The 25,795-nt window shown below is 39.7% G+C and overlaps 1 long non-coding RNA gene across 2 annotated transcripts; it reads right to left on the bottom strand.

The window, feature by feature from the left end:
- Positions 1-17,359: 17,359 nt before the first annotated feature.
- LOC111606958 lies at positions 17,360-25,190 on the bottom strand. 2 transcript variants are annotated; one of them, XR_002752281.1, is made up of 3 exons: positions 24,971-25,190; positions 19,330-19,421; positions 17,360-17,444 (listed from the first exon to the last, which is right to left on the bottom strand). It is a non-coding gene; the product is annotated as an uncharacterized LOC111606958 (long non-coding RNA). The 2 variants fall into 2 exon arrangements; XR_002752282.1 differs by lacking the exon at positions 24,971-25,190 and adding an exon at positions 24,724-24,882.
- Positions 25,191-25,795: the final 605 nt, after the last annotated feature.

Raw genomic sequence — 25,795 nt, 5'->3', positions numbered from 1 at the left:
GTGAAATAAAGGTTAAGGAGGGGGGGAAAAAAATCCCTGTGCTGGATTCTTCCTGCTCTATTTGTTCTCAAACTTAGACTCCTCCAAAGTCTCTACCTGACCTGCCAGATTGATCAGTGTTAGTTGAAAATCGTGTTGCTCACCAAATTGCTGACTACTTTGGTGTATGTGTTGCCCACCTTCACTCTGTACAAGATAAATGGCCTTCAAAACTCTTCGATATAGAATTAAAGATTAATATGTGTCAACTACTTTTTAAATAACTGATTCTTAAATCCAGAGCACATATAACACACAGGGTTTGTGTCACACACAAACACATAAACTTTAAACTAAGCAAAACGACCAATTTGTGAGTTAAATGTGAACTTTTAGTTTATTGAGCATGTACTTTAAGCAGCTGGTGACCACATCTGAAATTCACTCTCCATATTTGTTCAGTCATCTCAATGTAATGTCATACCATCTCATTTATATATTTAAAATCCGTTTTTTCCCAGCATAAATTGATAATTAAACATCATCTTAACAAAAATGAATGGTACCAATTCCATTGGTAATGAATCAATTAAATACATCAGTTTCACTTTTAAGAGTGAATCTCTAAAATATTCTGATATATCTTGAGGTAAAATATAACGTGTCTTCATCTCAATCTGGGCGTCTATTTACATCCGATATCGGGTGTGAAAAACTGTCCCTTTGTTTACCTCATTAAAAAAACCAACATATGACCACCTCACTTCTCTAACGAAGCTCTTGTTCCTTTATCATTTGATAATCTTTTGCTTTTTTCGTCCCATCGTCTCTCGAAAACCAAAAACGCAACTTTTGATTAATTCAGCCGTGTTTAATGCATCTGAAGGACCGTCTTAATACGTACAAACAGCAGAGATTAAAACAGCACTTCAGCCCTAAAATAATTACGTAGCATTTTGAATGAAAGTCTGCTGAGATATTGGACCCACGCATTCGCAAAAAGTAACCTTTAGCATATTAAGGAAGAATAATTTAATGTTAATTTTGGACAAAACGTTTGGCTCTTTCTTCCTTAAAACTCCCGGATCCTCTCAGCGAGCGGAGGCGTGCTGCTAAAGTGAAACAACAACAAAGCGCGTTGACGTCACAGATCACAGAGTTTAATTCCATACAAAGCAACGCATGAATCAATCAACAAAGCTGCAGAGGAACAGAGATATACATTGTTTACCTTATACAAACAAAGACAGACAAGGGAAAGACAGACAAACACAAAACAAAGACGAACAAAAAAGCAAAGACGCGTCTTTGGAGACAGCTGATGTAAAAAAGGCAAAATGTTGGCCGCTCTCTGAATTTTTTCTCCTGACACGAAATCTTATAGTAAGGGGGTGTTTTTTCCTATTTAATATATGCACTCAAGGCGTTCCTCTTGTTGACCAACTGGAAACTCCCTTAAGCACTCAGAGAAACTTAGGAACTCCCCCTAATTTACGGCAAAGATCAAAGGGCCATCTGGTCTCTGGCAAAACAAAAGCGAACCGCTTCGTCCTGACCCCTGTGGTTCCAGGCCATCCCGGGCACAGAAAAATCCTGAGATAAGACTTCACAGATACCTGTGAAATCTATCCAGTGCTTCTGCCCTGCCGGGAATGCTAATTTTATGGCTTCGAGTGGCCTGGCCTCACAGCGGGGTGGCCCCTGCCTGTCTGAATGCCTGCTCATCTGGCTCAATCCCAAATGCTCAACACAAAGCTGTTCCAAATAAGAGTGTTGAATATACCTTTTACACATGTCGTAAGATTAACTGTATTAAGCACTGAAAATAATCATTTTTCCTTAACAAGCACTACAAACAAGTTTGTTAAACAGTTAACTTTAGATGGAAATGAACAGTGACTACCCAGAAACTCCAGTGCCTTACTAATTAGGAGACCTCTTAAGGCAGGTGGTTGCAATGGGTTTTATCTACATGAATAAGACTTTACATTTATGTGTTGCTTTGTGTTGGTCCGTCACATAAAATCCCCTATAAAGTATGTTAAAATGTGTGTTCGCGAGGTACTGTATGCTGACCACAGCTTTCCTTCTGCAGCAAATGCGTGGAAAGCTGCAGAGGCTCGGAGCTTTACATTCAAAAAGCCGCCTTCAAAGAGCTCCAGCTGGCTCTTTGACACATACCTGCGTGTTGGAAGAGAGAGTCAGCCCAGTCAGTTCCCCATAATTTCAAGTGCAAATAAAATAACCTTCACCAGGGCAACCTGTTTTAGAAACGCATCTCGCGCCGGATGTACAGTACGCTGACAAGCCTTTTGTTGTAGTTTAAACAGCAGAAAATGTCTGCGGGATTCTCGGGGCCAGTGTCTCCCGTCAGGCCCCTGCGTGTCGCCTCCTTTGTCAAGCATTGTTTTCGGAGCTGCATGGGAGGATCAAAGCCCATTTAGAACTGTGGCTCCTTCCTTCAAAGCTGCGCCAGCCGTTGCATGAGCATCTTCAAAGGAGGACGGGTTTTCATTAATCACCGCATTCAGTCTAGCGCTGTAAAGAGGTGAAAGGAATGCACTTAAAGCCTAACCTTTCTGAGTGACATCGACATAAGCCTCAAAGCTTTGATTATGCAATGTTCATAGGAGAAGATGTAACGCCCCCCCTCGCCCCCCTTCTGACACGCACGCACACACGCCTGCACGTCCACAGCAACGAGGCTATGAGCCGACAAGTCTGAAGAGAAATACTTTGGGTGTTTTGATTTTAAAATCACCTCAGCTTATTTTGTTCTTTAGTGGTGGGTTTTCTCTTACAGGGAAATATCGATCCATTTGCTCATGCACCTGTCTTCGCTCAAATAGAGTGAAGCTGCTGCTGCAGCGATATTCCCTCTACTCCTTCTTTCTTGTGTCAGCTTGGGCAGCAGCAGGAGGGAAATACGTGATTCAACACTGCCTCTAGTGGAGCGAGCGTGCATCTCTCGGAGGCACACTGTAAGCAGCAGCTTCAGTACAGTGCAGAGCAGATGCTGCAGTCCAAAAAATAAATAAAAGTGTTCATTATCTGCAACTCTTGAACCGGCGTGGATCCCCCCCATATTGAGCTGCTCACATCCAGCCGACTTTTATCCGGTTAATGTGGTTAATCAATTAGAAGTTGTCGTCCCCCGAGGGTGCTCACATTAACTTGAGTATAGGTTTTCACTTAGAGGGGATCAGTGATCTCTGCAGTGGCATCCCCCTCCAGACTTCTTTCATTATCTAAAATGAGAGCATATTGAAGGAGGGCACCAAGGTGGAGCAGGTGAAGGGAGAGATTAGTGCGGAGTGGGTCACATTTACGTCCCGCTGCCACACCTCAGCGGTAAAGTCTCTGTGCATCCATCAAATAATGTAATCCATCACCATCTGCTTTTGACTGATCATGAAAAATGACACGGGCTGCATTTGGAGATTACAGAATTCAGACGGTGTCAATACGGCAAAAGAATAATGTCGACTCTTTAGTCTTTAGTCCAACTGCAGGAAACTCTTGAAAAGCGTTGATATGGTGCCTTGTAAAGGTGCTTATACAGATTTACAGCTATTCAAAACTACAGGGAGGCTCAATGCTCTCATAAAAGATATACAAAAAATAATAAAGCTTGTAGCCTCTTCTGGCATTTTCTGTAGATCAGTTAACCACGCATGCCAAGACTTTTATCAAATACTTGAAAGAGAAAAAATAAAATAAAACTTTTAAAAATAATCCAGAAATTACATTTCAAAAATGCCATTTCCTGGAAACTAAAATCAATGCCATTTCCAAGCCTTTACTTGAAGAGACACAGATAACTGTTTGTAACAGTGGCAAGAATTATGTCTAGAGGAGTCAAGGCAAGGTTTTAACACAGAAAATCGCTGTACCAACCACTAATCAGAGTGGTGTTGGCATCATACTTTTAAGGTGCTTTGCTGTCAGAGGTATTTTTGTCATTGGACATATAGACAGATATAATGAATAATAATAAAAAAGGACTACCTTTACATTCTTCAATGATCAACAGTTACAGTGTGTCCTAAAGAAAAATACTCCAATCAGATCTCAAAACTGTTTTTGATTGAACAAATGGGGCTAAAATTAGAATTTCAGAAAAGGTTCCCCAAAGTCATGACAAACACACTATTAAAAATGTATGAAATATATTCAACAGCCAGCCAGAATGAGGCCAGATGCTTTTAATCGGTACTGAAACGGCCGAAATGGGTCGAGGTGTAATTTGGCAAAGAGCATTCAAGCATATCGTTAAGGTTGTATATTTTAATAGATGAGCGCACTTGCCTCTAAAGCTTAATCAACACTCATTTTTTATTGAGAAGAATATATTAGATTTTGTTGGAAGATGAATCCACAAATCAAAGGATACATTGGAAGAAAAAAAAAACATACAGAAAACAAACTGAACATTGCACAAGTCCCCGCCTCAAAAAACATCAACAGTATTTAACCAACTCAAAATTTCATTCAAACCCTTTGGACCTTCTGTCTGTAAAGTGTAAATGCTTCTGTCTATAACAACATACTGTATGTCTCTGTAACCTCTCCTTTGATGTGAGGAAATCATTAAAGCCTTGAAATTTAAAGTAACAAACTGTGAATGCAAACTACTTTTGTGTTCAACACATTTCATTTCTGCGTTACCGATACAAGTCGCACCACAAGGACATATTGAGAGTAAACAGAAAACTTAGTTTATGATCTCTTTCCTTTTTAACCTGTGTGGAAGAGCATTATTGCTCATCAAAGCACCACAAGAACAAGCTACGCATGGCTAACAATTACAACCATGCCACTGAGTCGCACAGTGTAGAGGGGGGAGTATAACAATTAGCCTCATTGAAGTAAAAAGCTGTAAATGGGTGAGAGGATGGATGCATCGTGGACAGGTTGTACCATACCAACCCCACTGTGGTGGCAGCATTATGCTGTGAGGATGGTGGTTTTCTCTCTCTCTCTGGGACAGAGAAGCTTCTCTTCTCAAATACTGTAAAATGTGGAAAGACAGGTCTGAACAAGGAAAACCGACAGTGAAAAATGTCTGCGCTTCCGTGGCTTTCTTCTTTCATTGAATTGTAAATTGGGATTTGCATGAAATATGCTTCAGGATTCTATGAAATGAGCATGTTCAAATTAGATCAGGTTGAGAGGCTGAACCTATTTCTTTTGTCGCTGGAAATTGAAAAAGGACGTGGGGAAATGCATTTATGTTAAAAATCTGGTGTGTACAGTCACCCTTAGGTGTCACATAATTAGTTCAATTAAGTCCATGTGTGCACAATTTAAAAGTCACAGCTCTCAGGATAAATACTGGTGATGACCAGATTAAGCTTCCCAAAGCAATGAAGCATCACAGTAAATTAGGGGGAAAATTAGTTGAGTCTCTCGCACCTTTCGATACGTAGTTGTTTCACCTGCTTATTAAGTTTGGGTTTTGCAAAATAGCGCCATAAATATGCATGTGCTGCTGTTCATCTGCTTGTAGAATTGCACGCTGATTTAATGTTTTAATTGTTCCTCAATATTTAAGCCGTCAACCAATATCAAATCTGTTTCCCTGTTTGTGCCATCTGCCCCCTCTTTTTACTCTGCTTGCTCGAAGCAAATTAAATGTAAATTTGAATTATACCATATTTCCGCATGTGTTAAGATCATTTCATTATACAAACACTTTTTCTCACACTACTTGCTCAGTGTCATGCCTTTGCTGACATTACACAATCCAAACACAAGGGTGGATTCAAACACAACGGAGTCAATCAGAGCAGGAAAACATGAAGTCGCTCCTGATTTTATTTCTGTTTATTTTCGGCGCTTTATCTGCATCTCTTTTTCCCGAACAAATGAAATTATTTTAATGCCATAATGTTTTTTTGCAAATCAGACGTTGGTTTAAAAAAAACAACAACAAAAAAACCCTCTTGTGCAGACAGATTCTGACGTTGACGAGCAAAGATTTACGATGACAGAGACTTTATTTATCACTGATAATTTGATATATGTGATAGCTATTACGCTAGCTGTGATAACAGTGAAGGAGTATGAGAAAGGTTTATAAAGGGGAAAATGAAGTGTTACCGAAATATAATCAATAACAGGTGATTTCAGACTTTAGACCATTTGAACTCAAGCGAGCATTTAGACACAGCTGGATTTATATTCATGTCCTTTAGCTTCTCTCCGTTTTGTCGCATTGTATGCACAAAACCCGTAGTGCATAGTTGTGAGGCAGAAGGAAATGAAACAACGTTTTTTCCCGTCTCTACCAGTTTTTGCATATTTAAAGACAATAGTCACGACATGGGGGAAGTGTCGACATTATTATTGCTGATTCAGCAAAGGGTTGTTTGTCGTTTTCTGCATGAAGTCTGCCTGTTCTCCCTTTCCAGGTGTGTTATCTCTATGGCCTCTACCCAACATTAAAAACACGCTCACTAGACCAGTTGGCCACGCTAAGCTGCCCTTTCTGTAGCTGCATGTCCATTAACCATTGAAATTGAGCAAATTATTCCCAAAATAATTTGGCTTAAGAGAAACACGGCAGTTTTAAAAAAGAAAAAAGTTTTTGCTCTAGGATGAAGTGGTTTTTCGGCCATATCAATATAGATGTAATTCGCAAAAGTGCAATGGGAGCACCTTTTTGGCATCACGCAAGTCATGCGATCAACACCGACATGTTACTACTGGCAAAAACAATGAAGAAGAGGACAGGAAGTAGTATGAGGGTGATGGTTCTTTTTGTTTTATTTCGAATGATTGGCAGTCTTACCCTCGTACAGTTCATAAAAACAATCGCGTTTAATCCATGCCTCTTTTTGAAAATCGCAGACAACAAATTCTCCAAAAACAGTGCACGCATAGCTGCTCCCAGGTATAAGAGATCTGTTGCTCCAACGCCTGAATAAGACACCGACATCTCATCTCATGGCTGATAGATGATGAGTGCTAGCGCTGTGGCTGAATTATGAGCATAACTCATGTAACCGACTACATCCGTCGCTACCGTGACTTTCAGTGACTTATTGCGTGAGCAAGCTTCGTCCCGTATGATTTTAATATAATTTCTTCTTGAATAGAAACACTGCCTGAGCAAAGTTGTGTTTTTTCGACATTAGCAGAATATAGGCAAAGATTTGTGCACGTTTGTAATGGAAAGGCAGCTGGTGAATGTCGCCATGTGACGCTCCTGTGTTGTCTGTGACAGGACAGGTCAACAGGGCGTTGTGGGTCTACGAAAAAATGGAAGTGTTTCTGTGTGCATAGAAAATTAGCAGGTATAAAAGATGGATGGATGTGAGGGTTTTCTACTTTACCTTGCCTCACTGCTGCTGTTTGCTTTGACGCTTAGGCAATTAAACACTAATTTTAAATATAGGTTCTAATCTTATCTGCATATGTAGAGAAAAAAAAACAACCCAGATTGCCATTTCCACCATTTGTAATCAGATGTCTGTAACGTCAGGCAAACCTTGTGCAAAATATAACATAAACAAGCTTGGTCAGCTAGCAGACACTGATAATTATTCATGTTTCTGACAGAGATGAAGCCACAGGGCGCAAACGCAGCCGCACAGCGTACTTCCCTGCTTTGCTGCGTCACTCCTGTCCTCCAGTCTCCATCTTCAGATCACCCTTCCCATCACTGATTCCCTGTACCAGACTGTTCCCCTTTCAACACTCCATCATAGCAGCTCGGAAGCCCTCCCTCGGTAAGAAGTGATGTAGAGGACTACACTAACACACCCCCTCGGCCTCTATTATTAACCCATCCGAGCCCTCATTTCTCAGAGCCCGGAGAAACACTTGCACACGATTACAAGCTGACAGAATAATCCGGAAAAAGAAGATAACACCGACTCACAAGCTCTTCACTCAGCTATTCACTGGTGATAATCAGAGACTGCTCGCCTTCTTGTGTTGCGATTAATGATTTAACTTGAATTTGCTAGACGAATTAATGAATTATCAAGTGTTGCTTTACAGTGATGACAAGACCATTTTTTTCAAATTTTTTTTTGTTCCCTCAGCCAGTCAGGCTACAGTGGCCAATGGTAAAAGCTAAAAGCGGCGTTATTACCATAGTATGCAATATTCAAACAAAAGATTTGTCATCTAATGAAGAAAATTGCATTCCACTGCATGTATAATTCATCGCCATCGACCTTAATCTAGTACTCAGCACCGCTGAAGTAGACTGCAGATACATAACTGGAACACACAAGTAATTTATCTGAATCAGTAAACTAATGTAAATTAAAATGAAAATCATTCAGATACATTTTCAGGTCTTCAGAGGAATTAAACAGACACGCAAATAAGCTGATGAAGATTTTCAGTATTGTTCAAGGTGTTTTTAGTTTTTGCAGACTTTTGACACATAAAAGTTTAAATAAATGTGGTATGGGTTATTTGATATTAGAGGCAGTTTTAAAGCCAACAGAAAACAATGGATTTCCATGGCCTATCCATCAAACTATAAATCCTTAAGGCTTCTCTGAAAACTCAAAAAACAAAAAGGGCACTGAAAGGTTTGCCGTGGATTGATGCATTTACTAGAGAAAAACATGTGGGATTTTTTTTGGCATTGGTGCATTTAGTAAAAGAAAAAGGAAAAAACAACTACCAATCACTAAAAAGTATTGAATAAGGGAAAATTGGCTGATTTCGACCTCTGTCCTTCTGTAGAAAAAAACAACAAATAAAAATAACAACAAAATAAAGTCTACCAGTTGCTCAAAAGGTTTGCGAGGACACGACTTCATGTTTGTATGTACACAATCCATTTTTTTCCACCCCCGACTTCTCTGCCAGTGGTGCATGACCAAAAATGTGTTTTATGTTATTTTGATGTGTTGCAAAGTCTTTTTTTTTCTTTTCTTGCTTGACTGAACCGGTGTTCCTTTATTACTCCATCCCTATCAGAAGAACTGCCATTCCCGGTGTGCGAGGGGAAAAAAAAACCCTTTGCCTCCCAGTGGTGTGTATCGAATTCCTTTACCCGCTAGTACAGCTAGTGCTGCTAGCTAGGAAACAGAGTAAATATAACTGCTCCCTCTCTCTAGCCCACCAAAGCATTGATTTATACATAGCCCACTGCAGCTGGGAGCTGCAGATATCAGAGGAAGTCAGCTTATTCATAGAACAAAAAAAAAATACAGTTGTTTCACACAAGACATCTCAGAGGATTTAAGTCAGTGTAGTTGAAGGTGTATCAGAGTGCACCAAATTCAGGTGCATCTCAGTAAATTGGAGCATCATCATAAAGTGAAACCTGTTTGTTCACCACATGAAGAGTGATATAGTTCAAATATTAATACAATAGCATTTACAAAGCCAACAGGAGCTGATTTTTATACACAAATGTCAATGTAATAATATGTATCCCCAAGTGTTTTACAGTTAGATGCTGTTATCTTTGGCAGTGTGGCTCCGTGCCAAATCCTGGTGGGGAAAAAAAATAAAAATGAAATCAGCATTTCCAGAAAGCTTGCTATCAGAAAACAGAAATAAGTACTCAAGCAATTTCACAGACTTTGAAATGGATAAAAGACAGAGGACGACACCAGCAGACGGTATGGCTCCTCAAATCGTCATCATGGAAACCTCACACTTCCTCTAGACTCTGGGACCTTAATTTCCGAATGAAATGCCAAATTTGCATTCCTCTGAAAAGAGGACTTTGAACCACAGAGCAACAACCCACTTTGCTTTCTCTTCACTCAAAAGTAGACAGATTTGATGTTGTGGCTGGCTTAGCGGAAGCACAATGGCTCTGTTATAACTCATATCCTGTTCATTTCTGTCCTTGTGAATCTTCCTTAGACTCTTGGAAATGCTTTACTCTATAATCACAAGAGGAACATTGTTGGTTATTCAACATTTATCATATTTTACAAACAGTACGACATCATTGTCCTTCGACTGAGTTTGGTAGTCACTCAGAGACGATGCGCTGCTGATCTCTGAGGCATGAGAGAAATGTTTCATTTGTAAATGTGTAAGAAGTGCTACAGTCACCAGTAATACGAGAAGAGCGATCAACATTTAAAGTCCTGGACTAATGTGTTATTTGTGCTTACGTAGTAAAAGTGTTGGAACAGTAATTAAGTTTCGATACCATCTGTTTTGTTTTTTTGCTTAGAGAAAGTAATTGTCGACTAAATCACGTCTACATTCAGGTGCCTGAAAACAGCCATTGGCATCAAATCAACTTTCACTTCAAGTGAAATCTCTACTAAATGTGTCCTAGATGTCCAGGAGTGTCTTGGTTAAGACTTTTACCAACAAAATGTTCAATGTTCTCAAACATCAATGTGAACACAAACACACGCTTGAAATAGAAAGTTTGTAAAGCAGGTTTGTCACTTTTTGAATTGATTTACGGACATAAATACAGTATTTGATGAGTCGATTTAGATGTACCTAAACAAGCAGCCGTTAGAACCAGAGTCGGATTATGAAATGATCCTATGCATCAGCACTAATCAGCCCTAAGAAAAGGTTAAGCTCTGTGCATTCGTTGGCATTTACTTCTTGGCCTTTTTTCTCTTTCTTTCCAATAAGTGCCAATTCCCCGGTATATGTGTCTTCGTTTGTGTTTCGCTAATTCCGCACACAGCAGGTGGAGAGGGGGGGGAGTTCACCTTCTAACTCTGAGAACAATTAGGAAAAGAGACGGAGAAAGGAAGCGAGCGAGGACTGCGTCTTTCACAGGCAATATTTAAACAAGAGAAAAAACAGGCAAGTGTTTGGGAATGCAAAGAAAGCGAGTAAATAGAGCAGGACAGATGGGAGGAAAGAGAGAAGCAGGAAAGATGAGAGAGATGGAACAGACAGAAGTGGGGAAGGGGAGAGAGAAAGAGGTGGTGGTGGTGGTGGTGGGGGGAAAGACAGGAAAAGAAGAAAGAGTCCAGGTCGGGAGTATGCGATCGTCTGTTGTGAGAGGAACCTTGTTGAGTGAGCCAGTGGCTGCGGTGTCTGGCGCAGCATCAGTCCGTGTGATCAGACGACGGGTGTCTGGCTCATCACCCAGTCACTTTGTTCCCCCTCTGACAGCCTCAAGGCCTGACTGCCTGACTGACTGTTAGTGAGAAAGAGAGGCAGAGCGACGGCATGAGGCAGTGGCGACGCCTCGCCGGTTGCCTCCGCCCGTCTCTCGGCTCGTGAGGAAAATTAGCAGCACGAAGCCGAAACGAGGTTGTCGCGAAAGGCCGGGCTAAAATGAGCTTCTCCCAGGAGGTCAGCCAGATAAACATCGACAGTTCAAACGATGCGCGCTCTCACTTCCTCAACGCATCTGTCGCGAATTTGGAGGGGGTGAAAAAAAAACAACACAAAAACACACACAAAGACATGTGCGTACACATGAAGCGGCAAGATGTATATCGGCTGTCTTGCCCACTGGCCCCCACGGACCGTGATCCCATTGCCCAGATAGAATTCCTAATTGATGTGACAAAGTGCCTGGGAGTGTCCCGTTTCTCCGGAGTGGTTTTCTAAAACGCTGCTCTGACCTTCTTCCCCCCTCCCTCCTCTTTCCATCCTTCAGTCTGCTATTCCTTTCACAACCAAGTGCGATTCAAACGGGGCAAAAAAAAAAAAAAAAAAGAAGAAGAAGAAGAAGAAAAAAACCCAGTCTCTCGACATTCGACGGCCGGATATTATTATAATTGCAGAGTATTGACTGCGGCCACGCGGCTGGGCCGGCGATGAGAGGACAAATCAAACATCAAAAAGCTCAGCCAGAAAGCGATGGTCTTAGCAGAAAATGAAAAGCGTAAGCGACGTGTCAGCTTTCATCTTGTAAGATAATAGCCCAGTCATTGCTGCTAAGCAGACGTGGCTTTAGAGAGCAAGAGGAGGTGGGCTTCGCGTGCGGAAGCTTTTAAGATCTGTCACTCCGGGAAACATGACGGCGTCGCTAAAAATAATGCCTGCTTATAAACTCAATGTCAGGGGCTCGGGGCGTGTTAGGTGTCTACTTAAGAAACCGCAATCTGAAAAAAAAAGAAAAGAAAAAGACTCGGGTGTGCTTGCGCTCACGCACGAACGCCTTCAGCCTCGACGTTCCCACGTTTCAGCGTCTGCAGGCGGCGTGCAGAGAATGGCAGGAGTCGACCCTTTCTTTGTTTCCCTGTATCTAGATGGATGTTCTCGTTGGGTTTTGTTTCCCATTAATTAAGCAGGGAGGGTGTTGGTGTCAGTCACTATTAATTTGAAGGCGATGATGCGCCCGGCAATGTTTGTCAGTCTTCCTTTATTAAGCCACAGTGTTGTCACAGAAAATCAAGATTAATTTGTTGAATTTAATGATGTTTCGTTAGGCAACTAATTTTTTTTATTGTTTTTTTTTGTTTTTTTGTTTGTTTTTTTTTCAGCTGTCGGCTTTACTGCGGTCGAAAAATCTATTTTGGAGGTACGCCTGTGAGAGGCAGGTTTAGATTGGGTGGCTGTAATTGGGTTTCTTCTTTGAAGCATTTTTTGTTTGTCTGTTTTAATTACTACGAAAGAGATGCTGATAGATGTTATTTCATTCGATACACTTTTTAGCTGCGTTTGCTTTTAATCTTACGCGCTTTCAAATAAAAATCGTGTGAGAATCCATTTCCGGTGCCGAAACACAAGTAGACTAATGTCTTGATGAGATGAGATACTAAAAGTTATGTTCTGCAAAACCTTTTTTTTTTTTGTGGTATAATTGGATGTGAGTAAATTTGTTGACCAACATGGTTGACGCGTGCAGAAGTAGAAAAGCTGATTTTACTGCGATATTGCACCTAAAGCTTTTTCCAAGGTTGGAGTTACCCAAAAGTCTGGTTTCATCCAGTCGCCCAGACTTTTCTGTCCCTTTTTAAAAAAAAACATAAAACAGCCATTCTGCTCTGTGTGCCCGTGTAAGCCTGTGCATCCCCATGCCTGTGCCTCGTGAGGGTCTGCTAAAGCATCTGAGTCTGCAGCAGCGCTGGTATTGAAACCTGTTTACCACCCAAAAGTCTTGTTGTAGGCCATTTGCATTCTGGAATGAGAAACTGATTCAGATTCAGGGACGGTTCTCGAGCCCCATTATTCCCCGTCACTTTCAAATCGAAATCAATTTCCCCAGCTCCTGTTATTCTCCTCTTGGGCTAAAATATTTGTGCTTCAAGTGTTGCCTGATGAAAGCGTTTTTTCTTTTTATTATTGTTTTTTCTCTCTCTCCTTAACAGAAGCTCTAAAGGACCTGTGCTTGGTGAGGTGGGAGGTGAGCTCCGTGTGCCTCGCGTACGTCTCAGTGAGACACGTCGCAAATGCCAGGCTGACGAGAGCGGTCGGCGCTGACCTGAGCTGACCCGCAGCGTTCGCACAGAGCAACGTGCGCGTCTTAAACTGAACATCGCCAGCGTGAAACGCGTCCACGAGAGCAGGCGGGCTCACCAGCCCGAGAGCACGTCTCTGTTGCGGGGCCACGTTTGCTTGTGATGCGTGCCGTCTGAAGAGCTGCACGATCAGGCTGGCTGAAATCTGGCTCTGCCTGCTGGTAGCTGAGGGGGGACACTGATCTGTCAGCGAACCATGCAGACAGCTCTTAAGAGACCCTGGGCAATGGCTGTTTGTGGGCCCTGTTTAAAACCCTCCCCTGTTGCTGAGGCTTAGTGTCACTTAAGAGTGTGAAAGATGCAGCACAAACGGCAGGGTCTCTTAACTGGATGCCTGCCGGCTGTAATGACGAGCCCTGCTCCGAAGAAATTACAATTCCGTCGGTCATTTAAAAGTTCAGCAGGCAAATATAACCTCCTCGACTGGTCCAGAGTTAACGCTTCGACTGGACTTGTTGAAACCCTGAAGTTATTTTTGCGACACGGTGGGAATAAAATAGCAAATAAATCGTTTTTGTTTATTTTCCTTTAGAATTGTCCTAATAAAAGGTATAGATTCATTAGAGACAATGCAGCTGTTCGCTCTGTTTGCATTGCCATGACATTTGCTCATGTTTTATGTCTCAATAGAGCTTTTTTTTAAAAAAAAAACTACTTTCTGTATGTGACTCATATGCACTTGCACTACAATAAATAACAACAATAATAATAAAAAAAGTGAAGCTTTGGCAAAACTAACAAGGAACAGTTTGTCGAAAACAGTTTATATTTCCATGTGAAATATACGGTTTTGTATGTTTTCATCACACTCCCACTCTGTAGTGTGTTTAACCAAGCATTATAATTAAAATATACATGATGGGTCGGCAGTAATATGAGGGTTTAAAGGCTAGTTATAGTGGAGCTGAACTCATCCTGTGGTTGTTTATACATTGTGGAACAACACCTGACCTGTCTTCCACTGTGAAATGCTTTAAACAAAGTCCTTCCTCCAAGCTCTGCGTTACATGGAAAATATTATGGAGGGTTTTATCATATTTGTTCACTTTTCCAATTAATCTATTTCTATATATGGCATCAAATATTTCTTAAGATAAAATTCTTAGCACTTTTTGAATCTCTAAATTCACTGAGATGCTGCCATGGTATTGGCTGATTTTTTTATTCATGCTAACAAGCATTGGAACAGAGGTACCTAATAAATTGGCCTGTAAGTGTATGCAGCTTTATGGTTGCGTTACCTGTTTTTTTGTTTTTTGTTTTTTTATTACTCCCCTTATTGGATTTCAAAATTCATTTAACAAATGATCAAGCTTTAATTAGCCTTTTTAATCAATAAAATAAACTGGGAATTTAAGCCCACACTTCTTTGCTTAAATAAAATCAGCATAATGAAAAAAAAGACAATAATTGAATTTGTTACTAATTCTTAATTAAACTTGCCATTATAATCAAATTTAAAGCACTAATAACTTAAATTGATTGAAGGATTTTACTGCTCTGAATGGCAGAGGTGAGTAATATTTCCTACTATGGGACAAAAGACAGACAGCAAAAGCTGCTAGAAACAATTAATAGGCTAGCAGTGGGAAATCAGAAACCACCCACCCATGTGTTTTACCCAGAAACCTACTGGGATAACTGATTGTTCTCTGGGTTATAGAATAAAAATGCTAACAGCTAGCAATTTAAGGCCCAGATGTTGCATCCAACTTCACCACATTCCCAATGCATGTCAACGAATCAACCGAATTTGCTAAATGCTATGCGAAGTGGCAAGGATGACAACTATTTCCAAAACAAGACGTCAACAGTTTATGTCTCAGATCTGGTGCAGTATTTCCTGTGTAACTGAGTAGATGGGATTCAGGCCATCAGAACTCCAAACAAACGGTTCATATCCATGTGTTAAATAGTTACACATGGATTTTGATGACAGTAGTAGTGAGAAACCTCTAAATTTTCTTCTAGGAAGTCGCACGTTACTGTCAATTTTTGCCAACTTGGAAATTTGAATGTCCAACTTTGTAAAGTGTGCGTAACAAAACACAGGTCATGTGAGGAAATTTTGATCGATAACAAGTGACAAGAACAACACAAACCAAGACTCTTCGTCATCGGATTTGGGTCTGATATACTTTATTAGGGAGCAGGTGAAGATTCTGCCTCCGAAGTTGATGTATTAAAAAACAAAATGAAAAAATGGGCAAATCAGAAGACTTGACACTTTGAGTATCAACCAATCAGCCAGACTTTATTCACAAAGTATTCTTACAGTAGTTGAAATAAGAAACAACCAAACATCAGCATAGCAAGAAAATCCAAACTAGTTTTATGACATCAATAGTAGACAACTAGAATAAATTGTCATGTAAAATGTATTATTGACCAAGAATAAACTGTGATGACTATTGACAACTAATCAAAATGTCTCCAATAACTCAGCTTCTGTCTGGATCCCCCAGTCAGCATGCTATAATCTACATTTTGATTTTTAGATAAAAATCTTAAAAATTTTTTTTTTTTTTAAACTGCAGTTTAACAGATCTCATATACCGAGATACACACCAGAAACTCCAAAACCTTGAACATTAATACCTCAAGTTGTCCCAACTTTTCACATAGCAACACTGTCATACCAACTTTGTTGAGAAAAAAGGTGTGAATTTAAATTTCAGTAGCTGGAAAAACCCAAACAGTCCCACTCACTCATCATCTGCACTGACACGGGAACTGATGAATATATAAATCTGTCTTACAACAAAAAACAGAGCATACTTCCCACCTTATTTATTGGTCCGTGGCTGGTATCTTATGGATTGAGTAGTAACACACAAGACACAGAGCTGGCCATTATTCTGCTGCAACTCTGGGGCTTCATAACTCAATAAGAACATGGCTGTTGGTGATTTATGCCGAGGACCAATAGAGCCTGCACATAAATCAACTAGAGCTCACCTATCGCTTTCACTTACTCATGCTAGCTATTATTTATACTGCCACTGTCTGGCCCTGCATGATCAATAACCTTAATTCTAATTACATTCCGAGCAATCACCACTTTGAATGTTGAAACAACACAGATTTACGTCAAAAATGTTAATCAGAGGCGTTCGAATGAGCGACAGGAGGGGAGGAAAATCCCCCAGCAAGGTAGAGAGGCAGGAGAGGAGATTTGTGATTAAGCCAGAGGGTAGTGATGAGAAAGCTAACGGCATATGGGATAAAGTTTACCAGAAATACCTGAGATCAGAGGTAATCTGATGTGTTCAGGCAAGGGGACAATGCTGTGCCGAAGAGAGGCCAGGACCGGATGAAGAGAAAGAGGATCAGTCTCGACAAACAAACAAAGCTTTTATCCACAGCCGGGCCACCTGTGGACTTTCTCCGTAGTTGGGTATCGCCGCTCCTATCGCCTGTTGACTTGGGGTGGATTTGAGACAAGGATCAGACCAAGGCTGAAGTCAAAGTCTTGTGTTCATAATGCCGGGTGGATGCCCAGTGGAAGCATGTTACGATAAGGTCCCAACCCCGCCGCTGAACCTGCTGTTTAACTTCAGGAACAAATGCAGCATTGGGAATGATGATTTAAAAAAAACAAACAACAACAACAAAGAAGCATTTCTCCGTGGCAGTAACATGATTGGGGTCTGTGATCACATCTTCGCAGCAAGGAGAAGAGATTGTGCCTGTGACTGTGCTTGATAGATGGAGCGTGAGTGTTTGCGAGCTGTTTGCTTTTGATCAGAGCTGATACGAGCCAGGATGAGAGGACTAATCTTCCTGGCAGGACACGGACAAGGGGCGAGACATGACCCTTATCCTCACTGGTGTGTCTCAAGATGGGTTTTTGTTATTTGGTCCACCAAAAGAAAGGTAAAAAGCACATAAAGTCAACAGATTTGCTTTTAAATAGCATCTGGTTATGCAAAAAAGTCACAACACATGGTTCATGTTATTTTTACTTCATTTATTTCATTCATTTATTTATTAAGGGTTGCCCAAGCTTGTCCATGTGTGTCTCTGCATGAAACTTTGTGTCCTGTTTACTGCAGAGTTGAGGGTTTTCTTTAATCTAGAGCACTGCTGTGGTGACACACAAACAGAGGTGAGAGTGAGGTTAATTGGATGAAAAATACAACGAGGTGAAACAAAAGGTCACCTACCAGGAAGAACTGGAAACACAACAGAAATCATGATCTTAGGAAACTATTATGATTCATACCTAATATTTACAGTGCATGGTAACCAATGGCTATAAAACTGAAATAAAAGAAAGCCTTTTATCTAAAAACTATAAACGATAATAATCGCACTAAAGACAAACAGTGTTACCAGGTTTAACTTCACCAAATAGATTATTAACATATGAACAATAATAACAAAACTCAATAATCATAACACATAAACTCAGACTTGTTTTGGAACAATATTATCTAACGTGTTTTGCTAGTAAGTAGAAAGCCATTTATAAAATCTCATAAACTGTTAAGGTAAACATTTGTTACAATTTACATTCAAAAATATGACCTCAAACATTATTTTCTTAATAATCAGTGAATCATCATTATAAATGTCACAGCAATCAATACTATCTCTAGTTGCTGTTTCCACTGATATTTTGACATCTTATCTTTGTTAATGGGTTTTTAGTCTTTAAGTTTCACAGGCCTCCTTGTCTCTTTAGCTCCCTCCACAGATTCCCTATTAGATTGCAGTTGAGACTCTGACTGGCCCACTCCAAAATATTAATTGTCCAGCCAATAAATATTAGTAAAATAAAACAAAACAAAAAAACTGCATTAAACCTAAATCTCCAGTATAAGGGGTATGAATAATATTCGGTATAATTGCAACTATTTAGAAAATCATTATGATTTAAAATCTGACATGATCATTCAAATACAGGAAGATATGTATTTTACATGAAGGTAGCCCAGTGAAAACCATTTAGAGGCAGGACTTCCTTCCAACTGCAGTCAGGGCACAAAATATTGTTTGTGTCCAGCCTGCAAGTGGGTCAAAGTAAAGGTTAACAGCTAAACTGGAATTAGGAAAGCAAAAAAAAAAAAGACAAAATAACCATTAACCTTTCTAGGGTCACTTCACACTGTGCACAGCTCAGTGTGAAGTGTTGAAAAATATAGCGTTGAAAAAATAGACAAGAATGTTCAAGTACTTATAAGCATAGTTAAGGTATATTTATCAGTGTTTTGTTTCCCCCCCCCATCACATTATTATAACATAACTTCTACAATTTCACAAATAAGGTCATTTTTAGCAAGATTTAAGACAGTCGGTGACTACTTTAAAAAAACATTTTTTTTCACTGAAGAGCAAATAAAGTTTTAGCATAGTAGGGCTGTCTGCTCAGGTAGCCAGTTTGCGATTAGCTGCTTAATGAAACATGCTGGCTTTAGCTTGTAAAGGTGTCATTTCAAAATTACAGTCTCAGTTTTCACACCATGACTGTCCAAATTGAAAAGTGTTAAAGGTGGACTCAAAACTCTATCCACCCTAAAAGCATGAAATACATGTTTCTATACATCAGTGTCTCAGCAGAGTCTGCCTACGATCTCCAAAATACCTCCCAGCAGATGTGTTTCACATGCCCTTACATCAGCTTTTATCAAACAAGATTTGTCTCCTGTTTGTTAAACTAATTGGCCTTCATCCTAAACTTGAAACAAATCATGTCATGCATTCTATTATAAATCTACCCCAGTGGAGGTGCTTGTCAATAACAAAGAGAGAACGAGAGGAGTGTGTGTTGGGGTGAAACATAGTTGCGTGGCAGCGGGGGCACAGAGCAGAAACACATCATAGTTGTTGTTTAATTTGATGATGTCTCCAGCGAGAGCAATGTGGGCGTGCAGCTGGCTCAGATCTATCTTCCCCTCTCTGTTTTCCAATGTGTTTTTAACCACTAGATCATTGTAGCAATACACTGGTGGTAGCGTTCCGGCGTTACCCTGCCTGCAGCATCGATCCTCACAGCTTCATTTACAACGCTATGGATTTCTGCATCGGGGAGGAGGGGTGAGAGACGACTGAGGACAATGACTGACAGAGAGAGAGAGAGAGAGAGAGAGAGAGAACAAAATACATTATTTAGGTCTTTTGACTTTGTTTGCCAAAGTTTAGTATGATGCATTATGGGGAAATTTGAGCTCAATTAAAAGGCTAAAACAAATAAATAAACGGTTGTGTTTTTTATAATAATAGAAATGGAAAAATCATGTTTTGTTGTTTACCGGAAATAAAGGAATCCACATCTCACGTTTTTATGTTTCAACAGAGTGAAACATCGTTCACTCATATTTTCTTTATTGCCGCTGTATGCACATTAATCAGAAGAAAAATGCCAGAGAATTTTGGAAGAAAAATACTTTCTTCTTCTTTTGAGTTGAAATCCATCTCTGGATTTGTAAAACTGTTTTCACTAATTTCTGATTATGTTCAAGTGTCTCAAGAGAAGAAAGAACACTGGGATTAGGAATGTTTTAGGTAAAATCTGTAGCCTGTGTATAATAATCCATTCCAGGTTTGACCATCCTATTTTCAGTGAGGGGAATAAGCATTTGATCTAGTCATGATTTGTCAGGTTTCCCCATTTTTAAACAATGTAGAGATTTGTCGTTGTTTTCATGTGTCTCTGGTACACTGTAGCTGAGAGACATCTTGGGAAAAAAAAATCCAGAAAATCAATTTGTGTCATTTTTAAATAATTAATCCTACAACAGTGCAAGATTTTAATTCATGTGAGCACACTGTGTTGCTCATAGTAACTTTTGAGACAATTCCTTCTCACAAAATGTTTTGAGTGTTTCTGTATGACATTGGGACTGAAATAAAAGTTCCTGGTTTTGTTATTCATATTAATGAAGGTCTCTACTGTGGATGTTATCTTGATGTTTTATGTTACTCTTATGACTGACGTTCAAGAAAGTCATGTGAACAAACACTTAATTCACAAGCTCAGCACTTTATGCATTCCTCTAATTAACCTTGTACCAATATATCAATGTGTACTTTACAGGGGCATTGCATCTACATATTTTATGTTCAACTTGATTAGATGACAAGGGCTATTCTCTCATGAATATTGCACTAAAATATTAAGATGCAGCATTTACACTAAATATTGTACAAAAGTAAAATTACAAATGTTGCACTAGAGTAATGCTGTGGCAAGTTATATTCAAATAAACGATGTTTATCATTTAGTGGAAAGCACTTTGCTCATCTGAGTGAGTTCCATTTGTTATTGTAAAAAATTTAAATATTTTTTAGATATACATTTCAAACCATTCATATTATTTTTCATTCCTAACATGGTCAAAGGGAACTATACCTGGTTTGGATATTTTTCAGTAAAAAAACAGAGAGAACATTAATTGGTTAAAGACAAATTAACAAGTCTGCGAGAGCCAGAGTTCTTGCTGATTGGTAATTGATTGAAAACCTGTTTTGTACTTTAAAGTGCAAATTAAGCATTCAAATATCACATAATTGTAATTCCTGGATTTATTTTTTATTATTATTTTTTAGTTTTGTACATTTTGTGTCTCACAGTTCAGGAGTAGCTGAGATTAAAATTATAGACCTCTTCATTTTTTGTGAGTGGAAAAACTTGAAAAATCAACTGTGTTTCAAATACTTATTTTCCCACTGCACTGTGTTTTTTAATGCTTTTATTAAAATATGTTTCTAACGCTTCTCTTTTCACATGTGGACAAATTTTTTTGCGAATCTAAACCTTCATGTTACCAAGTTTCTGACTAGTGTAGAACTACCCAGTGTAGCTTTTATCAGTGTTAGTAATTTAGATTGTGAACTCGACATGATCAAAGAGAAAATGATTCAGTTTTTAATGCTAATGTTGAGGCTAACTTGTGTTTCATTAGTAGCATCAAATGGATTCCAGCAGGAATCCATTTTTATTTTAACTTTTACAAAAAACATAAAATACCTAAAACCGTGTGCAATCCTATTGATGTGAAAACAAACTGCTGTTCCTATGCATATCTAGAAGTGGGTGACTGCTGAACTTTAGGTGAAACTACAACATACAGTTTAGGTCAATGTTTAGTCACACCATTTACTGTAGATTCCATTGATAATCTACATAACAAATTGTGGATTACCAACTAAATTCAATTAATGAGCCCATTTGAAGCATTGCTGCAGACTTACCCCCTCCCCCCGACGGATAATGACATCACATCCATTATTAATGGTCATTTATGAATGTACAAACTGTATATTGATGTAATTTGAGTGTTTGCACGTGAAAAGGGTCTGCTTAATATCTCTAGGGAGATTTATAATTCATTAAATCTCTGAAGCTTTAATGACTCAGCCTCAACAGTCCTTCACTTGAGGAAGCCTGGGAGACGGATGACGACAGAGCTCATCAGGTCAAAGGTCAGTCCACCGAGGCGTAATTTAACATGAGGAAATGAATGAGCCTACCACATTTACTAAACACTATGTTGTTCTTTTTAGATATTTCTGTGTGTTTGCACTGAAGCTATGTTTTCCTTTGGTCTGTTTTGTGTGGACCCAATTAAATGATGCAGTGACTATTAAGTATTGAGTTACTGCTTGACGAGATCTGCAGCTGTTAAATGTGTCATGTCCACTTGAGTTTGTGTACTTTTTTTGTTTTTGGACAAAGCTACCAAGGCCACTCGATTCATCTTGGAGCACTGAGTGTAAAAAAAATTAACTTTGCTCACGAAGAGCTGGATTCTTGCAGACAACACGCGGTGCATTTGAACAAGCTGTACCGTTAAACTTCAAACACACAGGAATAAAACATAAAACGGCTGCCCGGAACGGCCTTTACAGCTAATTAGATCCAGACCAACATCAGAGACGGTCGGTATCTCCCGGTTTTCTGTTTGAAATGGGGAGGACAGGGGGAGTTAGTAGGTAGCATCAAGTAAATTCATTAATTACCCAAATTTATTTTTTTAAAATTGCATTTAAGACACTTATGTGTTTCTCAGCAGTTACCACTGGAGATGACATGGTTTACTGCTCTACACTGAGCCTCATGAACAATGATTTCTTAAACATTCTGTCATTTCTATATTTTCAGAGAAAGACTAATGCTTTCAGTACGAAATTGCGCCACAATAGTATTAAAAACAAATTTGTACCTATAAACTTTAACAACTTAGATATTTCCTTCTCCTCTTGTAACTTTGTATTGATCTATTACTTAAATCACCCATATCAATTAATAAAGCATCCCTAAACTTACGCCGAGGTATGGAAGTGTCCGTAAATGTTTGAGGGGTATGACTCATTTTTCAAAAGACTGTAAACATCTGGAGTTTGGTGTTTACTACAATGCAACTCAGGTAAAAAAGATAAAATCCAAAAGATGAGTAGCTCCACATTTAGATACCACCTTCTCTTTGATTTGAGGAAAAGCATTACTTATACTTTCACTGATAGCTCAGAAATTCACTACCAAAGAACGTACGATTATGTTTGAATGTTATCATGTCTAAGTGGTGTCAAGAAGAATAATTTACTCTGCCGATTCTTTTATTTTTTTTCGCCCCGTATCATGGCAACTCGGTTTGAATACAGCAAAGGTTCCCGTGTAGAAACGCACTCACTCACAAACGGTGCCTGTAGCTCAGTGTGAACGCAGAAACCGAAGGACGTAATAAGACAAAGGATGACATTCAGACAAAGGTAAGGGCTAAAAGAAGAAGAAACATCTAAATGACAATCTGCGGTTCAGAGACTTCAGAATAACAGGAGGTGTAGGGGAAAATAAGAGATCTGTTTTGATATTTAATTGAAATTGATCCTTTAGAGCAGGTGAAAATTTAACAACAGCCATATCAATACATACCAGGCATGATGACTGTGCTCACCAATGAGCATTGACACCAGACTGACTTTAGAGTCTATGAGCCGGTGAAAGTAATTGCAAGAAAGAGGGAATGCTAACACAACACGAACCGATCAGGAGGGAAGGCAGGAAAGTTTTTATATTCCTTCAAAGATGATTTATTTATCCACCTTATGGCAGCACCACCTGTCAGAGCCAAACAAACCAACAAGATCCTTAATAATGGAGGCGAGGGAGAGGAGGAGATATTTGGTTTGAGCTCATAAATATGCAGCTTTTATGATGCATCAGTAGACAAGTTCTTACTATGATTTATCACAGTTGGCTGTAATTGATATTTCTGAGTAAGGTCTCCTATAATCTGCTGTGCCTGAAAAAAGTATTCAGAGTCCTTGAAATTGTACACATTTTGTTACAAAAGTCAATTATTCTGTTTTGTGATTAAATCATTGTTTGAAGTGGTGATGGAAATACGTAGAAGCTGCATGATGGAAATCAATATTTACTGGAAGGACTTAGAGTAACAGGCACGGGAGGCACAGGAAAACAACTGAGTAGACAAGTGAAGCAACAGGAGCATGGGAGAACCAATGGACAACAAATGACTAAAAAAATCTGGTGAGGAGGTAAATAAGTCGACTGGCTTTTAAACTATTAGGAAGGTAACTGTGTGGCATGGACAGGAGGTGTGACTATTTAGTGAAATACAGAGCAGCGGAGGAAGAATCTGATCAGGGGAACTGATAGAGTGGGCCAAATAAACACAAAAATGAACCCAGAGTGAACTAAAAACGCCACAAAAGGATCCCACTAACATAAAAGCGATGGAAACTAAATCTAAACCAACGCACAAAGAGATGAACACTAAAAAACAACAGAGTCAACACTAACGAATGTCCGTGTATGGAAGAACAATATTGTCAAAGTTTAACAACCCAAAGTTTAATTAATACTGTATAATGGTTTTATTTTGTTCATTTTCTAAGTTCACTTTTCTTCGATTAACACTTATTGCTTATGTGTTTGAAACAAAGTAAAAAAAAAATCTGTCATTCACATTTCACATGTTTAGTTTGTCCCAAACATAATCTTTAGCAAAATAGATTTCTTACCTTTATTATTCAGCAATAGCTTTTTACCATAAAAGTTAGACTAGTGGAGAGGACAGCTAACATATTTTTTATGTCTAGTAGAACAGTACTTTCAAAATCTTCATCGCTTAGGTTACAGTTTTTATTTCTATCCCAACCCTGTTTCAAATGTCATTACACCTTTATCTCCGACCTGTCTGCTGTTTTGTTTGCTCTTCATGATACTGTGTGGTCACTAAATGTTCTTTTGCACCGAGTTGAACTTTAATGATTAAACTCAGTCATGTAAAATTGTCTTTTTTCCCCACTAGCTGGCCATTTTGGTGCACACAGATAATCACATGCTCTTTCCATTTCTCTAACCGTATAGTGAAGTTAAATAATGCAAAGCAATTACCTATTAATAGGAGAAACGGCGGACTGGAACTGGACTTTAACTCAGAGCGTTGTGTGTGTGTTCCACAGAAAAGTACATGACGCGCGAGTGTGTGTGTGTGTGTATGCTTGCCGCATCGTAACTACAGACGTGTCCATTCTGTGTCCCCCGGTCTCACAAAAACCAGCTGTAATGAGCGCAGATGAAAGCACAACATGAAAGGAGAAAGGATGTGTCATAATGTGTGATATGTTCTTTCTGTCCCCACCTCTGCGTTTGTCCGCTCGTTGGTGTGCTCGCACATATGTGCCGTCGAACATTTAGGCACACACGTGTGCCAACGCAAACGCCGTGAAACTTAACAAACAAAACTGGGAACGCCAGCGACTAAAGACAAATTCTGCGGCAGCGGAACAAAAGACAAACCAAAAAAAGAGAGAAAAAAATGCCATCAAGACACCCGCAGCAGGCACCCATTGTGATTAATGAAAACAAATATTGGGAGAGAGTGGGGCACGGGAACAGAGAAACAGCACAAACAATGGAGCAGACAGCCTAATGCGTTCAGGGTTCACTGACAGCCCTCTAGTGCAGAATGGGAATAATGGGAGGAGAGAGGGTGTGGCATGGAGGAACAAGAGAGGGAGGGAAAAGGAGGAAAAGAAGAGGAAACAAGAGCAGAAAGGCAAAATTTATCCAACCCCAAACACATCCACATACACACACGAGCAGGCGATCAGTGCTGTCAGCGCGTCTGTGCTTACACAGCCTTTGTACAACTGCCTCTTCTCCTGCAGGAGGGACTGTGTCGCTCACGCAGACATACCAGCCACACACACACCCACCCACACACGCCCACACACCCACGCACACTCGATGCCGCAAATACATGAATCCATTTTGGGCTGAGTTTAAAGGGGTTAAATGTTTCTGTGGCATGTTTGCGAGCGCCGGGCTCTCAATGTCACGCCTCACCGGGACACTAAGCCTGTCGCTGCAAAGCAACGACAGTATGAGGCGACATAAAAATCGCATGCATGCATTCAGTTTGACAGACAGCTTGTGCTTTTCAGCTGCTATTAAACTGGACAAG

The sequence above is a fragment of the Xiphophorus maculatus genome, chromosome 23 (genome assembly GCF_002775205.1).
Source record: "Xiphophorus maculatus strain JP 163 A chromosome 23, X_maculatus-5.0-male, whole genome shotgun sequence".
NCBI lineage: Eukaryota > Metazoa > Chordata > Actinopteri > Cyprinodontiformes > Poeciliidae > Xiphophorus > Xiphophorus maculatus.
This window is presented reverse-complemented; position numbering and strand designations above follow the sequence as displayed.